Source organism: Pseudophryne corroboree, chromosome 3 (genome assembly GCF_028390025.1).
Source record: "Pseudophryne corroboree isolate aPseCor3 chromosome 3, aPseCor3.hap2, whole genome shotgun sequence".
Taxonomy (NCBI): domain Eukaryota; kingdom Metazoa; phylum Chordata; class Amphibia; order Anura; family Myobatrachidae; genus Pseudophryne; species Pseudophryne corroboree.
This window is the reverse complement of record NC_086446.1, coordinates 174704187-174718091: the sequence shown is the minus strand read 5'-3', so window position 1 is coordinate 174718091 and position 13905 is coordinate 174704187. Positions and strand designations below refer to the sequence as shown.

General features: G+C 45.2%; 1 long non-coding RNA gene across 1 annotated transcript in view; it reads left to right on the top strand.

Moving 5' to 3' along the window:
• Nucleotides 1–13905, top strand: part of LOC135057563 (uncharacterized) — a 177031-nt gene that overhangs the window by 97531 nt on the left and 65595 nt on the right. Inside the window, exon 4 of the long non-coding RNA XR_010244204.1 lies at nt 10229–10406. This is a non-coding gene — a long non-coding RNA (uncharacterized LOC135057563). The remainder of the gene's footprint in view (nt 1–10228; nt 10407–13905) is intronic.

Genomic DNA, 13905 nt, shown 5'->3' with positions numbered 1-13905 from the left:
GTGGACAATCAGAAGCAAAGAGATTTAGATTTGGGTGGGTTATATTGTCTCTGTGAATGTAAATAGTGACTGCTTAAATTTACACTGCAATTTAGATTTCAGTTTGAACACACCCCACTCAAATCTAACTCTCTCTGCACATGTTACATCTGCCCCACCTGCAGTGCACATGGTTTGCCCATTAGTGTGCGTTTTTGGTTTGCAAACAAACCTGAATAAATCCCGTTGTCCCTCACCACACAACTAAACCTAAGGATGACATATACAGTAGACACAATTTACTTCATGTAATATCTCTTTCTAAATTTCTCAATAAGAACTTTTTAGCCTAGTTTTGCTGTGAAAAAAAATCTGATACTTTAGGGTGCCGTGATTCAAAAAGTTTGGGAACTACTGTCATAGAGTGTTTACAGGCTGATCCATCCAGTTCTCATAAAGCACTCCTTGCACCCACTGCCAGGTAGCACACTCACTTAAACCTAGATTTATTGTCTCTCCGTATATATTTTCATATAGGTATTACTGAATGAGTTTCATTCACTCTAGTACTAGCCAGTCCTGCCCTGCAGCCCAAGCTCTGGGTATTTTACAAACACAGAACCTGACATGAGGGAGTGGGAGTAATCAAATGTTATCCCACTCCTACTTCTGCCACTAGTTACCTGCTATTGTGTTTTTTTTTTTTTCTTTTTCTCTCCATTGATCACTTCCAACCCATGTGTTTTTCCTGTAATGTTTACCTCCACTGATTGCACACCTTTCCATTGTGCCCTACATGCAGGGTACATCATACTACTACATAAGCATCAGTTTTCCCATATATGAACTTGGCCCTTGTATGGCTCACCTCCCACAGTGTAACCTTCAAAGTGCGCCCAACATGGCTGCCCCATATGGTACACTTGTGGATGGGTTGAAAAATACATGGACCTTGTGGTTTTGTTGGAACCCTACTCTAAACTGTAGGACTCTGAAATCACCCCCATTTTGTGTCATCTCTTCTAGGGGTAGACTATTCCACCCTGGGTAATCCTACGCTTAGCGCCCAAGACGGCTGCTGCACTTGGTACCTATAAGGGTGGAATACACAACCCTTGGAAGTTATTACCCAAAATGCCTACACCAATCCTGCGTTATGCTTTCTGTGGACTTAAGATTTTTCTTTTATGTCTGTGTTGCTTGTCTATTGTTGTATTACTCAAATCCTCTGTATCATGTGCACTGTTTTTGATGTCTGTAAAGCGCCTTGAGTCCTGTTGGAGAAAGAGCGCTATATAAATAAAAATTATTATTATATTATTATTATTATCAGTGTTAGGGTTCATTTACCTCTATGGAGTTTACATTTTATTTTTCAAACCACATGAAGATACAGTACAACATACCACACAAAACTTCTATATGCACAACCTAAAGCGGTTTCATTTTCTTTGTGATGTACAGTAATGTGCCTATTCTTGTATGATTGCAATTGTTTATACAGTTAAATGAATGGCTCAGCTTATCAAGATATCTGCGACTGTGTGGGAGGGCAACATCTACAGTATGTGTGAAGTTTGCTTATTTGTATGTGTAAGCTTAACATTTGTTATCCATTTGCGAAAGCTTCTGTTTGCATGTGTGTGTATATTACATTGCACTCATGTCAGTGTTGTCAACCACATTGTATGAACCCTAGTAACAGCCACTGTACAGACCACATTATAATCCACACTGCACAAATTCTACTGCACAAGGGCCCTCATTCCGAGTTGTTCGCTCGCTAGCTGCTTTTAGCAGCCGTGCAAACGCTAAGCCGCCACCCTCTGGGAGTGTATCTTAGCTTAGCAGAAGTGCGAACGAAAGGTTCACAGGGCTGCTACAAAAAAAGATTGTGCAGTTTCTGAGTAGCTCGAGACCTACTCCTAGCTTGCGTTCACTTCAAACTATTTAGTTCCTGTTTTGACGTCACGAACATGCCCTGCGTTCGCCCAGCCACGCCTCCGTTTCCCCAGCCACTCCTGTGCGACACGCAGGATACGCAGGAGTTTTTACACACACTCTCCGAAAACGGTCAGTTACCTCCCAGAAACACCGACTTTCTGTCAATCACTCTGCGGCCAGCAGTGCGACTGAAAAGCGTTGCTAGAGCTTGTGTAAAACTGCATCGGCTTTTGTGAAAGTACGTCGTGCGTGCGCATTGAGCCGCATACGCATGCGCAGAAGTGCCGATTTTTTGCCTGATCGCTGCGCTGCGACCGAAAGCAGCTAGCGATCAACTCGGAATGAAGGCCGAGCTGCATTGCACAGATCTGATAGAGAAAACACATTGGATATATGCCATTGGCAGCCATATAGCACAGTTTCCATTTGCAACCACTTTGTATGGATTATATTATCTGCTTATTTGCACAGATCCCAGTGCCAGAATACCAATGCCAGGATCCCGGCAGCGGAATGCTGGCGGTGGCAAGCGCAACAAGCCTCTTGCAGGCTCGCTGCACTCGCCGTGCTGCAGGTTCGGTGGCAACCGCAGGTTCTCTTACCACTCTATGGGTGTTGTGGACTCCCACAAGTGGGAATAGTCCCTGTTGGTCGGCATGTCGACCGTTGGAATTGTGAGGGGTCGGGATGTAGGGGGAGGTATTGTGACCGCCGGTCACATAACTACATCCCCCAGCCAGGTTTCTTGTGTACAATGCAGACACCGCAATAATCTATCTATCTATCTATCTATCTATCTATCTATCTATCTATCTATCTATCTATCTATCTATCTATCTATCTATCTATCTATCTATCTATCCATCCACAGTATGTATTTGCCAGCCTACCACATTGTACCAGTCCCATTGCTGAGCACAAAGTACAATCTCGGTTACCAGCCTCAGTGTAAATTTTTCATTTTCAAACAGGTTTCATACTGAAAATACCACTGATAATATTTGTGAGAGGACAAAGACTAGTATTGGTATGTTTATATGGGGGCACAGCTTGCTGGACATGTCGGCAGAAGAAAAATAGGCAAATTTCTTAAAATGCTGAGATGCTGACAGATGCAACTAAACCAATGGGAGTAAGAATTGGTTGTTTAGTGAGAGGGTCATAGGTCAAGTTAGTGTGAGTGCTATGTTGTCTGCAATATGGGATAACTTGTATGACTTGTCTGCAATATAAATTCCAAGTGTGTCTGGGCTGCAATGTGGGCCACAGGAGGTTCTATGAGGAGCGTGGAAAGGAGATGTGGCAGATGGCATCCCAAAATACAAACCAGAATACAAATGCGTAGTAATTATCAAAATGTTCTGCTCAAGGGCCCTCATTCCGAGTCGTTCGCTCGGTATTTTTCATCGCATCGCAGTGAAATTCCGCTTAGTGCGCATGCGCAATATTCGCACTGCGACTGCGCCAAGTATCTTTGCTATGAAGATAGTATTTTTACTCACGGCTTTTTCATCGCTCCGGCGATCGTAATGTGATTGACAGGAAATGGGTGTTACTGGGCGGAAACAGGCCGTTTTATGGGAGTGTGGCTGAAAACGCTACCGTTTCCGGAAAAAACGCAGGAGTGGCCGGAGAAACGGGGGAGTGGTTGGGCGAACGCTGGGTGTGTTTGTGACGTCAAACCAGGAACGACAAGCACTGAACTGATCGCACAGGCAGAGTAAGTCTGGAGCTACTCAGAAACTGCTAAGTAGTTTGTGAGCGCAATATTGCGAATACATCGGTCGCAATTTTAAGATGCTAAGATACACTCCCAGTAGGCGGCGGCTTAGCGTGTGTAACTCTGCTAAATTCGCCTTGCGACCGATCAACTCGGAATGAGGGCCAATATTCACTTCATTCCACATTTGTTTGTGAAACACATTTTGGAACCAAGTATTCCTGGGCAGCACAGATGGTGTAACGGTTAGCATTACTACCTTATAGCACTGAGGTCATGGGTTTTGATTCCCACCATGGCCCTGTGTGGAGTTTGTATGTTCTCCCCATGCCTGTGTGGGTTTCCTCTAAGTTCTCCAGTTTCCTCCCACAATCCAAGCAAGAATATACTGGCAGGTTAACTGTCTCCCAACAAAATTAATCATAGTGTGAATGTGTGTTTTCGTACATGTGGTAGGGAATATAGGAGTCTATTTACTAAGCCTTGGACGGTGATAAAGTGGATGGAGACAAAGTACCAGCCAATCAGCTCCTAACTGTCATCTTTCAAACTTAGCCTGTAACATGGCAGTTGGGAGCTGAGTGGCTGGGACTTTATCTCTGTCCACTTTATCTCCGTCAAAGGCTTAGTAAATAGACCACTTAGATTGTAAGCTCCACTGGGGCAGGAACTGATGTGAATGGCCAAATATTCTCTGTAAAGCGCTGCGGAATATGTGTGCGCTATATAAATAACTGGTAATAAAAAAATTATAAATAGTCATACTCTAACTGCACCATAGAATGAACTGATTCACTATTAATAGCAGGGACGTGTGGTTAGCTAAATAGCTACAATTTTTCAAATCAAGCTTACCAGCTTTGGAGGATATCCAGGTTACGTTGCAACAGGCCATCCTAAAGTTGGTCCAGTCCCACGTCGTTGTTCCAGTACCAATACCGCAGCTCGGCAATGGTTATTACTCCAACCTGTTTGTGGTACAGAAACGGTAAGACCCATTTTGAATCTAAAGTCCTTGCATCCTTACTTGAAGGTGTTCAAGTTCAAGATGGAATCATTGCGAGCAGTGATTGCAGGCCTGGAAGAACAGGAACTCATGGTCTCCTTGGATACCAAGGATGCCTGCCTCCATATTCCGATTTGCCCACCTCATCAGGCGTACCTGCGGTTTGCCCTGCTGGACAATCATTTCCAATTCCAGGCGCTGCCCTTCGGCCTGTCCACAGGTCCGAAGGTGTTCACAAAGGTGATGGCGGAGATGATGTTCCAGCTCCGGGTCCAGGTAGTCAATATTGTCCCTTACCTGGACGACCTTCTGTTCAAAGCAAGATCCAGGGAGCTTTTGTTGCTCCATATCGACTGCAATATCCAACTTCTGTCACACGATAAGATTGTTGGGGAAGATGGTCACCTCATACGAGGCGATCCAATATGGAAGGTTCCATTCAAGAACTTATCAGCTGGATCTCCTGAGTGAATGATCCGGATCACATCTTCAGATGCACCAAATGATACAGCTGTCGCCTCAGGCCAGGATTTCCCTCCTCTGGTGGCTGCCGTCCTCCAATCTACTGGAGGGCCGGACTTTTGGGAATCAGGATTTGACCCTCCTCACGACGGATGCGAGTATAAGAGGATGGGGAGCTGTCACCCAAGGGGCGCAGTTCCCTGGGCAGGTGGTCAGCCCATGAAAGCCTTCTTCCGATCAACATTCTGGAACTTCGGGCGATCTACAATGCTCTGCTTCAGGCCTCTCCTCTGCTCAAGGATCGGGTGATCCAGGTTCAGTCGGACAACGCCACAGCAGTGGCGTATGTCAATCGGCAAGTGGGGACAAAAAGCAGAGCCTGCATGCAAGAGGTGTCAAAGATACTCCTCTGGGTGGAAAGAAATGCAAGAGCAATGTCCGCAATCTTCATTCTGGGAGTAGACAACTGGGAAGCGGACTTCCTGAGTCGTCATGATCTACACCCGGGAGAGTGGGGTCTCCACCAGCAGGTGTTCCAGCAGATCATCCACCAGTGGGGCTGCCCACAAATAGACATGATGGCTTCTCGTCTCAACAAGAAGCTTCACTGGTATTGCTCACGAACCAGGGACCCTCAGGCGAGGGCAGTAGATGCAGTGACATTGCCTTGGCCTTACCGGCTGGTTTACCTGTTTCCTCCAATTCCGTTGCTCCCAAGGGTGCTCAAGCGCATCAGAAATCAGGGAGTCCAGGCAATTCTAATTGCCCTGGATTGGCCTCGGAGGGTGTGGTACGCGGATCTTCTGGACATGTCTGTCGAATACACTCGGCCTCTACCACTACAAAGAGAACTTCTTAAACAAGGACCGTTCATCTACCCGTACTTACGGCGACTTCGTTTGACGGCATAGAGGTTGACCGGAGCATCCTAGCCTTTCCAAAAAGGTTACTGCTACCATGGTTCAGGCAAGGTAGCCTGTGACGTCAAAACACTATCATGATGTCTGGAGGAGATATGTATCTTGGTGCGAGGAACGCACGTTTCTGCCTGCTGAGTTTCACTTGGGACGTTTCTTACATTTCCTGCAGGCTGGGGTGGATGAGGGCTTCCGTTTGGGTTATATTAAGGTCCAGATCTCAGCCCTCTCCATTTTCTTCCCGAAGAAATTGGCGTTATTTCCAGAAGGTCAGACCTTCTTGCACATTCAACCTCCTTTTGTGCCGCCCACGTCACCCTGGGACTTGAATGTAGTGTTGGAATTTCTACAGTCCTCCTGGTTTGAACCTCTGACGATGGCAGAAGACAAGTACCTCACGTGGAAGATGGTGTAGTTACTGGCCCTGGCTTCTGCTAGGCGTGTCTCAGAATTGGGGGCCTTATCGTGTAAAAGTCCATACTTGGTCTTTTACGAGGACGGAGCAGAGCTCCGGATTTGCCACAGTTCCTGACGAAGGTTGTCTCTGCGTTCCACTTGAATCAACCTATTGTGGTTCTGTTAAGTTCTGGCACTTCTGCTCCTCCGGAGACATTGGATGCTGTGCGAGTCTTGAATGTCTATGTCAGGCGAACGGCTCGGATCAGAAAGATGGATTCCTTGTTCGTGCTCTATGATTCGCAGAAAAAGGGTTGTCCTGCTTCGAAGCAGTCCATTGCTCGTTGGCTTAGGCTTACTATCCAACAGGCCTATGTGTCGGCAGCCTTACCTGTTCCTAAATCTTTGAAAGCCCACTCTGGGCTCTTCCTGGGCGGCTGCCTGTGGAGTCTCGGCCTTGCAACTCTGCCTAGCGGCTACCTGTTTGGGGAAGAACTCTTTTGTTAAGTTCTACAAGTTTGATACCCTGGCCAAAGAGGATACCCAGTTTGGGCAGGCAGTGCTGCAGCAGTCTCTGCACGTTCCCGCCCATTCTGGAAGCTTTGGGACGTCCTTATCGTACTAGATTCCCCAATATCCCTTATGGATGCTAGAGAAAATAGGATGTTAAGTACCTACCGCTAAATCCTTTTCTCATAGTCCATATTGGGCGCCCGCCTCAGTGCATTGACTTTTCTGCAGGTTCTCTTTATGTGGTTACCTGTTCAGCTGTTGCTGTTGTTGTTGCCAGCTGTTGCTGGTTGTTATATGTTAGTGGTGTGCTGATATGAAAATCTCCCCACTCTTTGTTATCATATTTCCATCTCTCATATATGACCTTTCTCCTTCGGGCATGTTTTTATTTGTAACCTAAAGTATATTTAAGAATCAAGAATAGTATTGGATATAGTATATGTGGTGAGAGACCGATATTCTGCTACAAGAGGACCAACATAATTTGTTATTTTTTACATTTTCAGGCCTAAATGAATTATGATTATGACAAGCAAGAGATTTGCGCTTCTTTCAAGACTTTTTATTAGATCAGGAGTCCCATCTTTCACACAAATAGTTTGAATTTGGACTTTAGGTTTGGCCTAAGATTCTTTGGCTAAACATATTGCTTTGTATGCAAATTCTGCTTTTGTTTTGTGCACACTGGATAGTGTATCATGAAGTTTCCATATGTGACGATATCCTGAGGATGCTGTGGGTTCAGTATGAAATGCCGGCAGATGGGATCCCGGTTATCATGATCCCAACAGCGGGATACCGTCCACCAGAATGCCGGCAGCGGGGCGAGCGCTAAAAAGACCCTTGAGGGCGCACTGCGCTCGCCATGCTGCGGTTTACCTCTATGGGTGTCGTGGACACCCACAGATGAAGAATAGCCTGTGTCGACAGTATTCTGGCAGCGGCATTGTACTGGCGGGATCCCGACTAGCGGTATTTTAACGATGCTGTGTGTGTTTGAATGCTAAGTAGGAATGCTCAGAAGTCAGTTTTATTTTTATAATGAAAGTCAGGGCCGTTACTTTTATAATGAAAATCAAGGCCGCTGCATGGTAGGGGGCGCTGTTGGCGACACTTGTCAATTATCTGTTTTAATTACTTTCACTTGTTGCTTCCCTCCTATTTGACAGCCCATGTCTCCTTCCCCCACCCCCTTCCATCGCTAATACCGATAAAACATTCATGTTCAACTTAACTTGAGAGCTCTTTATTTATTTAGTCACACTGTCCATTATTAAATTTCAAGATACTGACATACAGTACCCGCAACTCGAACCCATCGCCTGTGGCATTGCAGTCAGACACTCTATTCATTGAACTACTGTATGTGACCTTACATAGTTTTTATGCAGGCTCAAATAGCTCAATGAGTTAGGTATTTGACAGGAATGCAACAGGTTATGAGTTTGAATCCTGAGTATGGGAGTATATTGAAATGTGTTAATAAGGGTATTGTAACTGAATAACACCGTGCTTCCAAGTTAAGTGCATGAATGTTTTTTAAAGAGAATTTGTGTCTAAATTCATTCTCTTGCAGTGTTTTAAATTTGTGTGTATATAACACACACACACTCACACACTCACATATATATAAATAAATATATGTATAGATATACACACACACACACACACACACACACACACACACACACACACACACACACACACACACACACACACACACACACACACACACACACACACACACACACTAACTTTAATCCTAATTATACTCCAAACTGTAATTCATCTGAATTCAGGGAATGTTAGTTCCAAAATATTACAATAATTTGTTAAATTGACCAGGCACTTCACACCCTTCCCTATTGTTCAGTCCCTACACTGACTTTCTATTCCACTCATTTAAAGAGACAGAACCACACCCTAGGGAATATCTGGGGAATATCTAACAGCATTAGACTCACTTATCGAAGATAGGGGTGTATATATATACTTTAGAATGTAAGCTCTCACGAGCAGGGCCCTCTTCCCTCATGTGCTTATCCTTTCTTACTTTAATAATCCTCAACTGCACCACATCCAGCAGTCTTCTGCCACCTGATACTTATTCCAGTGTCATCTGCTGATGTAACTGTTTATTTACCCTGTACTTGTCCTATACTGTCATCAACTGTAAGTTGCTGTTTTCCTGTTTGATTATTTGTTTATGTATTCTGTAATTGGGCGCTGCGGAACCCTTGTGGCGCCATACAAATAAAGGATAATAATAATTATATATATATATATATATAGTTTTTTTGGGAAGCGCTCTCATTTAATAGATGTTTTTATCAAGGATATGAACAGGGGATAGATTATCGTGACGCTATATACAAATACACCCAAGGTATAAAAACAGTGTTTATTAAAGTTAGAATAAAATCATTATATATATATATATATATATATATATATATATATATATATATATAAAAACAATCATTGGAAAGGATGGGTAAAAACTTTTTTTTAAACCATATTTTTATCTGAAAACGTATTTGATCCTTATTTCTTATCCTTATGTCTATCCCATGCATGTTTAGATTGCTCTACTGTCTCAGCCTCTACCACCTCTGATGGGAGGCTATTCCACTTGTCCACTACCCTTTCTGTGAAGTCATTTTTCCTTATATTTCTCCTGACCGACCCCCCCCCCCCCCCCCCCCCCCCCAGTTTCAGTGCATGTCCTCGTGTCCTATTGCTTCTCGCCATATGGAGAATGTTTCCCTCCTGGACTTTCCCTCCTGGACATACTATAAAAGATCTCTGCTTCGTGCCTATCGACTATATTCCCCCATTACAAAGAGGAGGCGATAGACATAAAATTTTGCTTAAACGTGAATGTCAGTGGATATATGATTTAAAAACAAAGAACCCATTGGGTCTAAATGAAGAATTCAACATATCAGTATTTTTGTGATTAACCTGATGTGACCCAGGTACAGTGATATGTGTACACAATGCTAATTAATTACCTTACTTCCAGATCCTATATGTATGTTGTTTTGTTGTTGTTCTTTGTCTGTATTTATTTATTATTAACATTGGTTTTTGGTTGTGAATATGTATTTTGGAACAGTGGTTTCACTTGATGGTTACAATACTCGTTTACGTATTAACCCATATAATATATACAGTATACTACAATTGGTGGAGATGTGAATATTTGGGTCTGTGCATATTTTTTTGGTCTAACAAGTGAATCTGACTGTGTTTATACATGTTAATTTTACAGCGCTGTTGTGTCTATAGGTTGTCATGGTTACCATGATGTCCGACCACTGACTTCCGGCACCCGGTGTCTCCCTGCATACTGGTTCCGTTTTGCTGACGTCATTGTGGAGACGATGACGCCACGGCAGGTGATGATGGTGGGAACGGCCGGGGAACACGGAGTGACCGAGGGGTGGAGAACTCAATTATACTGCAGGTGAGGGACATGTTTTTTGACTATTTAAATGCTCTATTGGCCATTGTGGTTTGTACATCCTTTGAGAAAGGTGCGCCAGCGCCGAAACAGCTGTCAGTGGTACCTGAGGAATGTCTCCATCAGCGGTAACATGCTAACACATGCTGCTATCATGGATATGTAATGTATCAATTGGCTTGAGCACCATTGGAAGCACTTTATAATGGTGGAATAAATTGTTTATTTTTAATATTGAATCAAATTGGTGTGCTGATCCTCCTTCTACTTACAAAGCATTGCTGCAAGTGAGGATGAAGTGTTGCTTATGAAATTACATCGGATTTAGCACCCTAAACATTTCTTCTAGTGATGTTTGCAGTTCTTGCAATATATATATATATATATATATATATATATGTATATATATATATATATATATATATATATATGTATGTGAGAAGGGGCAAAGTAGCATGGGAATCAATTGTGTCCTGCCCCTTTCCCACGAGGGCATGCGCCTTAGGTTCCTATTGGAAAAACGGGGGGCATGGGTGCCAATTTTCTTTCTAGCACAGGGCACCAAAAAGTCTAGTTATGGCCCTGATGAAAATAGCTTGAATTAAGAAACTTGTTCTGACTTCTTCATGTGCATCCCAGTTAGAAGAAAGAGATATAGGGGGTAAATTCAGATCTGATCGCTGGGCTGCTAATTTTGCTGTACTGCGATCAGATATTCGCTGCCTCCAGGGGGAGTGTAAATTTGCTGTTCAAGTGTGCGATCGCACCGAGCTGCGGAAATCCACTTTGTGCAGTCTGTGAGCAGCCCAGGACTTACTCCTACAGTGCGATCAGAAGAGGCTGATCAGGCCATAGCTGACATCAGACACACTCCCTGAAAACGCTTGGGCACGCCTGAGTTTTTCTGGACACTCCCTGTAAGCGCTCAGTTGACACCCACAAACAGCCTCTTCTTGTCAATCATCTTGCGAACACCCATTCGATCAGATTTTTTGCACCATCCCGTTGCTGACCGGCGATACCCATTGTTGTTGTCTGACGCGTGTGTGCATTGTGGTGAATGCGCAGTTAGGACCTAATCGCCAGCTGTGCAAAAACAGCAGCGATCAGATCTGAATTACTCCCATAGTTTCAGGATTTCTTCAGAAAATATTCAGAAGCAATTTCATAAATTTCTAACAAAATCTTATCTTGCGAGTTGTTTTTCTGGGCATCATGGTCAAAGGTTCAGACATAGGGCAGGATGCAGCAATGCTAAAAATGCTGCCCTTTGCTAAAATATTCATGCATATGGCATTAATAAACATTTGATGAGTGGCGGGATATATGCGATGCAGGGCCGGTTCCGGGGCTTCTTGCGCCTCGGGCGGCATTAGGGGGCGTGGCTTCATACAGGGGGCGTGGTCAGTTACGCCCCCTGTACTGTAGTAGGATGTGCGGTGCGCGATGATGTAATCGCAAACCGCACAGCAAAGGTCATCTCCACGAAGGAAAACTAGACGCTAAGCGTCTAGTTCCCTTCGTGGAGAGGACCTTTGCTGTGCGGTGCGCGATGACGTCAACGCGCACTGCACATCATTACAGTTAAGGTCCTCTCCAGGAAGGGAAACTAGACGCGTAGCGTCTAGTTTCCCTTCACAGCGGGCAGCCCACGAAGGGAAACTAGACGCGTAGCATCTAGTTTCCCTTCACAGGACAGCGGGACAGTGGGCAGCGGCAGCGGGGGCACCACAGCAGCAGCGGATCTTGCCATGGTGCGGCGCCCTCCGGATGGCGCCGGCGCCCTCCGGAAGGCGGCGCCCCGGGCAAAAGTCCTGCTTGCCCGTGGCAAGATCCGCTACTGATGCGATGCTTGATGCATCCTGCATATAAAGCAGATATTATGCCTCATGTAGGCTTGAACATAAGAAGGAAACCCTAAAGTTGATAAAGCGTTAGGAGCATTTGCAGTATCTGTCTTAAAGTACTGAATTATGGTCTCCATGATCAATTTTGATCCTCAGCCATTCTCTTACACATATTCCGCAGTGCTTTACAGAGAATACTTAGTCCCTGCCCCAGTGGAGGGAACCATTTATATTCCCTATCCTATTCCCTACCCCATGTACCAGTGGCGTGCGGTGATGTCTGTGGCTGGTGAGGCACTGCAGTCATAATGTTCACTGAGTCCCACTGATGACCCATACCACAACTGTGGTTGTAGACATGCCCCCTCACAGAGAGCCTTTCTCACGCTGACGGCGAGGCCAAGCAGGAGAGGTTTGCAGTTGCTGCCTCCTGGGGCTCCAGCGCCTGTAGTGATCCCCACTGCCAGAGAATCCTCTCATGGATCCGTTTTCCTCCCCTCCATGGCACTCCCTGCTCACCTGGGACCCTGACCAGCGCTCACTTGGACACCTGCTGGTGATGCAGTGTACAGGGAGGATCCAGGTAGGGTGCAGGGACACAGGTGATTCATAGACAAGTAGCAAACAACTCTCTAACCCACTGCTGACAGTGCCGGCAGACACCATGTGACCTGACCCAGCCGGCTGCAGGGACAGCGGGAGACACATGGGGAAATGTGGACGGGGGAACACAGGGGTCTCTGAGTCTGTCAGAGACCATTTCTGAGGCAGGTGCTAGGCAGAATGACTTACTGCCATAGGCGTGCGCAGCACATTTTATTAGGGGGTGCACAGTCGTATAGGCGCTTCTAGTACCTGGTCATGTCTAGCACCGCCTATCGGGTGTGTCTAGCACTGCCTATTGGCATTCTTTTCTATTCAATATGCACCTTACCTATTTGGTGGTTTCTCATAACGGGGAACCTCTGAAGAAATGTATTCTTCTTGGTTAGACTGCGTCTTCAGTCGGTAGTCATTGTTCATGTAAGAGATCACATGATCCGGAAGATGCCTGTGTAGGAATATAACCAATGTGATCATCATACAACAAAGGTTCACCTCCTGCCCCTTGCGTCTCTCAGCCACACCATCATCCCTTCCCTACATCTCTAAGCCACATCATCTCCGCCCTGCATCGTCTCTCAGCCACACCATCATCTACCATCTGAATCTCTCGCAATACCCCTCACTTTGGAGGTAATTCCAAGTTGATCGCAGCAGGAAATGTTTTAGCAGTTGGGCAAAACCATGTGCAGTGCAGGGGGGGGCAGATGTAACATGTGCAGAGAGAGTTAGATTTGGGTGTGGTGAGTTCAATCTGCAATCTAAATTGCAGTGTAAAAATTAAGCAGCCAGTATTTACCCTGCACAGAAACAAAATAACACACGCAAATCTTACTCTCTCTGCACATGTTATATCTGCCCCACCTGCAGTGCACATGGGCCCTCATTCCGAGTTGATCGGTCGCAAGGCGAATTTAGCAGAGTTACACACGCTAAGCCGCCGCCTACTGGGAGTGAATCTTAGCTTCTTAAAATTGCGACCGATGTATTCGCAATATTGCGATTACTAACTACTTAGCAGTTTCAGAGTAGCTCCAGACTTACTCTGCCTG